We start from the raw sequence: 6203 nt of genomic DNA, 5'->3' as shown, positions 1-6203 counted from the left end.
AAATTAATCAAAGTATTTTTTTCAGATGACAAATTTTATTTGTGTCAGTAATGGAGAGGATGAGAGTGTTACCAAATATGTATAGTATATTGTAAGCCTGTCTGATTATGCAGAATCTAAACCATAATGAAACTAAACCAAGAAGATAAGCATGAAGTAATTATGAAAGGTAATTTTATTATTTCTAAGCTGTAGAACAAGGAGTCTCTTAAAAAGGAAAACACAAATTCTTCATAAGACTTCCAAAGTGAAAAAATGCTACCATGCAATTTACAAAATTTCTAATGATATATGCACTCAACCTCACTGCAGAGCTATAAAATCTAAGTATTCCATTATGTTGGATAACAGAAGGAAACATTGCTTACTCCTACACTGTCCTTTAAACAAAAAGGAGGAGGAGGAGAGGGAAGAGGAGAAGAGAGGAAGACTCTCCAGGAGATAGACTGACACGTGGCTGAAAAAATTGGGCTCAAACATTAGCACTGTGAGGAGGGTACAGGGCCAGGCAGTGTTTCCTTCTATTGCAAGCAGGTTCATAGGAGTCAGAACCGACTCCAAGGCACCTAACACCACCACACCGTCTTAACAATGTTTGCTGTATTTGCGCCCAATGTTGCAATCAATCTCCTTGAGGACTTCAAAGAGGAAATGTCTTCCCCATGGTCATTTCAGTCAGCACAGCCATTCTCATATTCACAGCCCGCAGTCTGGGGACACTGACACCTACGACCATGCAAGAAGCAGAGAGAAAAGTCACATCCCGAAAATGTCCGAGACCAGGACCGGGGCAATCTGTTTGCAGACTTTAATTGACTTGCTGAACAAAATTTAGTAAAACAGGAAACTTTCACTTCCTGTTGACTATTTTCAGTTCTGGGCCATTGAGCCCGTTCCACAAAATGGAGAGAACACACTTTCTGACTCAAATCATACAACAAGGTCGTACATGCCTTGTCATTGAGTCTACTCCAACTCAGAGGGACTTTACATAGGGTTTTCTGGACTGTAAATCTTTATGGAAGGTAATTTAATTGTTCTCCTTAGAAACTGGAGTTTAGATGGAATGCTGTAATCACAGTGCCACCAGGATTTCTATATCCTCATTGTATTAAAAAACAGAATAAAAACCAACCAGGTGTTGTTTCAGTTTGTGTAGAGGTGATTCTGACTCAGAGTAAAACTGCTTCTCTTGTGTTAAAGGCTGAGAGATTTGGGAAGCATTCACTAAACCTGGCTTCCAAGACACTTCTAGATGTGTATAAATCACCAACCATTTGGTTGGCAGTGCAGGGCTTATTCATTTGATTTGGGGGGTCCCCATATCGACCGATGAAATAAAACTTAAAGTACAAAATCAAACTTTTTTTTTTTCGGGGACACTTCCTTACTTTATTTTTTCCCCCTTTTCTGCTTTTGAAAAGAGCTGTTGGTTTCAAAATATCAAATAACACTCAAAAGTGGATGTAGAAAACACCAACCATTGGCATAGCATGGAGAAGGCCACAGGTAAGGACCAGATAGCAGCAGCAGGTGACAAGAAGTGGGAAGTGGTTGAAGCAGTGGCTATATAGGTTCACACGAATTTCAAAATATGCGGCAGGTGATGCCCTAATGTTAGTACAGGTTACATGAGTCACTACCTTGGTGGGTAGCCTCTGTGTGTTTGTGTTCAGATTCTATACATCAACACAATGTCCTCCAGTTGAGAGCTTTTGGCTTGCACCAAACACAGGGTGGCTGGAGAGCACTGGACCCCTCCATTAGTTTTTCAAGATGCTGTCATAAGTCTGATAGATGTACTGAGAGACTTCGGAAGCTCTGTTCTTCAGTGGCAGTGTATAATTGGGTTTCCTGGCTGGAGAAAAAGGTTGGCCCAAATCCATTTTCCGCTAGTGAGCGTCAGGGATTGGTGCAGCATGTTCTGCTCTTCCATATTCTACTTGGCAATAACATAAACATTGCTGTTTTGCAATTTGCTGGAAACAGTGTTGGCATTTAAATGCCATTCCTTATCTGAAACTGAAGTTAATTTTCATTAGGAATATCCATCCTTCCATGTTGCAAAGACGACCTGGCACTCCATTTTGCCATCTTCTACGAAAAGCATATTGAATGGAATGAGGTAGCCGAAGTAGAAGACATCTGTGTTAGTCTGGGTAGACTAGAGAAACAAATCCATGGAAACACACATATGCGTATAAGAAAGAGATTTATATATGAGCAATTGAACATTGAGAAAACATCCCAGCCCAGTCCAGATCAAGTCCATACGTCCAATATTAGCCCATATGTCCGATACCAATCTATAAAGTCCTCTTTAGACTCACGAAACACATGCAATGGCGCTGAATGTAGAAGATCACAGGGTAGAAAGTCTTTGGATCCAATGGCATTGGAAACATTTCGGTGCTGGCAGGGGTCTCTGCATGGCTTCTCCAGCACTGAGGGCTGTATCAGGGTGAGCCCATGTGTCTTGGCAGCTGCTATGTCTCCCAGGGTGTGAGCAGAGAGTCTCCCACCTCCAAGGAGGAAACACTGGAATTCCCAGAATTCTTAGAGGAAGGCTATGCCCACACAGAAGCCTCATTGGCTATGACCTGATTGACAGGCTAGACTCCACCCCTACATGCTTAATCCTTAAATTGACAATTATATAACTACCACAACACCCATTTTATTTTTCACAACCACCTGCAGGTTATTCAGAGGTTCCATCTTCATGACTGTCTAAGGTGTTGAGAGGCAGGAAGACGGCAATGCTCTGGTTTGGCATCAGTGGTATATGGATGGTCAGAGGTGTGCTGGGCATGGCACCAAACTATTCTTGTTTAACTGGATGGCAAAGTCTGTCATGTGCTGCAACCTGTGTGGGTGAAGTTCATTTCCACATAGATGTGGCCTTGATGGTAAGTGAATGTTCCTGAAATCTCCAAGCCTTTAGACTTTACTGCAGTCATATATTCTCCTGTTTCTATGGAAAGTTCAAAAAGGTCATTCAGACTACTGCAGGTGGAAGAGCAAATTTTGCAGGCACTGGAGATGGGATGCAGGACTGCCCAACCAGACTATCTAGTTCCCCTCCCAAGAGACCCACTGCTCCCATCTGCATGGAAGACACCTGTGGCACATTGACTGGGGGACCAAGGTCAAGATTCAAAAGATCTCCTTGAGGGATCAAAAGGTCGCCTGAGAGTATAGAACCTGAGGCTGTTCCAAGTTGGTTGCAGTGATGGTGCCAACAGGGTTGTCACCAGAATCAGCGCTTCCATGTTGAATTGGTGTTTGTTATGGATTGGGAAGCTGATGGTACAGAGTCCACAGAGCCAATGTGACTGCTTAGTTCATCTCACAAGGTTGGCTCAATAAGGTCTGTTTCCTTGGAGATCAGTGGCTTCTCAGACAAGACTACTTCTTTGGCAGTGACAGGAGCTGTTGACAGAAGGTACCAGTGAGTGTAACCCCAGTTGTAAAGTTCAGGGTTACCAGAGTCCTCAGTTGCCGAACTTTCTAGAATTAGTCGATTTCCTTTTCATGCACAGAAAACACCTTTCTAATACTATTATGTTCTCTTTTTACATGTCCAACACACACCAAACATAAATCTTACCTAAACAAATCCACAGATGTAGTGAAGTATAAATCTATGCATCTATGGAGTTGTATGTCCTTTTCCCCTGAAAATGTATCACGATGCTTTTCTCACATTAATAAATGGTCCATGAGATATTAATTGTGAAACTTCACGGTTTCTTGTAATTACAAGGCATTTGAATTACCAATGATACTGGAGGTTTTCAGAATTACAGGGGGAAAAAATCAGAAGCAAAGTTCCAAGTCACATCATATCACTTGGAGATTGGTGATAAGCAGCAGAAAGTTAGTGGAAATAGCACTGTCGCATGAATCACAAATACTCACTGAACTCAAAGACATGGTGATATGATGATTTGGGGTGGTAGTTACATAATCTGTTGCCAATTTGAAAGGATTAAGAGTGAGGGGGTGGAGTTTAGCCTGTCAAGCATGACGCAGTTTGATGACTGCATTTTGGAGGCAGGAGACAGCTCACTCCCAGAGAGACATTCTTGTTGATAAGCCATATGGAGACTGGCTGATGGAAGTCAAAGCCTCAGAGGTGAAGGAACCACGTGGAGAACCCTGCCAGCACTGAGATGCCTCCACCACCACTGGATCCACAAGACTTTCCAGCCTGTGGTCTTCCTGCATTCAGCATTGCAAGTGTTGCATGAGTCTGAAGAGGAATTTATAGACTGGTACTGGACATATGGGTAATATCGAACACATGGACTTGGACTGGACTGGGCTGATTTCTTAATGTACAATTGCTCTTGTACATAAAGCTCTTTCTTATACACATATAAGTGTCTCTGGGTTTGTTTCTTTAGTCCACCCAGACTAACACATTTTGGTACAAAATGAGAAATAATTAGGAAATTAGCTCTACCACTGCCTTCAACTCAATGGGAGAGTTGGAACAATTAAATCCATGTTGACATAGGGAAGTGGAAGACTGTCTGCTATTGATCAACTCTGTAAATGTACCGTAGTTTGTTGAGACTTAGTTTGTTAAAAGGCATTTTCCATTGCCTCATTTGCATGTGAAAGTTGGACATTGAATAAGGAAGACCGAAAGAGAATCACTGCCTTTGGATTGTGGTGCTAGAGCAGGCCTTGAAAACACCCTGGACTGACAGTGCAAACCAATCTGTGTTGGAAGAAGTAAGGCCAGAGTGCTTCTTTCAGGCAAGGATGGCAAGACTCTGTCTTGCACACTTTGGACAGATTGTCAGGAGATAATTCCTGGAGAAGGGCATCATGCTTTAGTGGAGGGGCAGCAAACAAGAGGAAGGTCCTCAAAGAGATGGATTGATACAGTGGCGGCAACGATGGGCTCAGACACAGGAACGATTGTGAGGTTGTGAGGTTGGCGCAGGACAGTGCAATGTCTCATTCTGTTGTGCACAGGGTTGCTATGGGCTGGAACCAACTTGATGGACCTAACAACAAGGATAAACCAGCTCTACAGTAAATTCATTAGTAAATTCTGTTGTAAATTAACACCTGTTCATTCTTGAAGATCTGGACCTGTGAGAAAGTCTGTTCTAGGGGGCTTTCCCTTACCCCACCCCTGCCAGTAGCATACTCTGGGGGGTTGTAGATGTGGGACCCTGCCACAGCATGCTTCTTTGGGGAACCCTGGCACCCTTCCCCCACTAATAGCATGCTTTGGGGGGCTGTAGAAGTTGGACACCACTAGAAGTATGATTCTGGGGTCTCCCCCTAGCACCTCCTGAAAAAAGCCTGCTCAGTGAGGGCGGGTAGGAGTGGAACCCCACCAGAAACAAGCTCTGGGGGCTCCCCCTAGCACCCCTATCAAAAGCAGTCTATAGGGAGGTGTAGGAGTGGTATCCTGACAGAAGCATGTTTCTGGAGGGATACCCCTCTTCTCCCCCTCCCATCCCACCCCCGCCAAGCAGGCTCTCGGGGGATGTAGGAGTGGCACCCGGCCAGAAGCGTGCTTCTGGGGGCTCCTCCTGCCCCTAACCCCTGCCAGAAGCAGGCTCTGGAGGGGCGGGGCAGTGGAACACCACCAAAGCATGCTTCTGGGGGGCTCCCTGGCAGGCCCTCATGAGAGACATGCCTCTGGTGGGAATGGTAACCCATCAGAAGCATGCTTTTGTGGGGCTCCCCCTGGCACCTCCCCCAGAAACATGCTTGGGGCAGGTGTAAGAGTGGGTCCCAGTCAGAAGCAGGTTCTGGTGGGGGCTTCCCCTGGCACCCCACACCAGAAGCAGGCTCTGGTGAAGGTACAAATGGGACCCCACCAGAAGAATGCTTCTGAGGGCTCTCGTTGCCCCCACACATACCAGAAACGTCCTCTGGGGTGGGGGGTTGTAGGAGCAGAATCCTGCCAGAAGCATGTCTCTGGGGGGCTCCCCCCTCCACCCAACGCCAGAAGCAGGATCTGGAGAAGGGATGTTGTAGTGTGACCCTGCTAAAAGCCTGCTACTGAGGAGCTCCCCCTGGAACCCCCCACCAGAAGCACGTTCTGGGGAGGGGGTGTAGGAGTAGGACCCCACTAGGAGGATGCTTCTGTGGGGCTCCCCCTGTAATCCCCTGAAAAAGCATCCTACAGAGAAGGCTGTGGCAGTGGGACCCCAAGAGAAGCATGCTTCTGG

At 45.5% G+C, this 6203-nt stretch overlaps 1 pseudogene; it reads right to left on the bottom strand.

Annotated features, from left to right (window-relative positions):
• Positions 1-1496: 1496 nt before the first annotated feature.
• On the bottom strand, positions 1497-4288 carry LOC101653053 (annotated as a pseudogene).
• Between the last annotated feature and the right edge of the window lie 1915 nt (positions 4289-6203).

This window comes from Echinops telfairi, unplaced genomic scaffold, assembly GCF_000313985.2.
Source record: "Echinops telfairi isolate 266 unplaced genomic scaffold, ASM31398v2 ScPeMD7_7;HRSCAF=31, whole genome shotgun sequence".
Classification (NCBI taxonomy): domain Eukaryota; kingdom Metazoa; phylum Chordata; class Mammalia; order Afrosoricida; family Tenrecidae; genus Echinops; species Echinops telfairi.
Note: the sequence above shows the minus strand (reverse complement) of the source record. Positions and strands in the feature narration are given on the sequence as shown.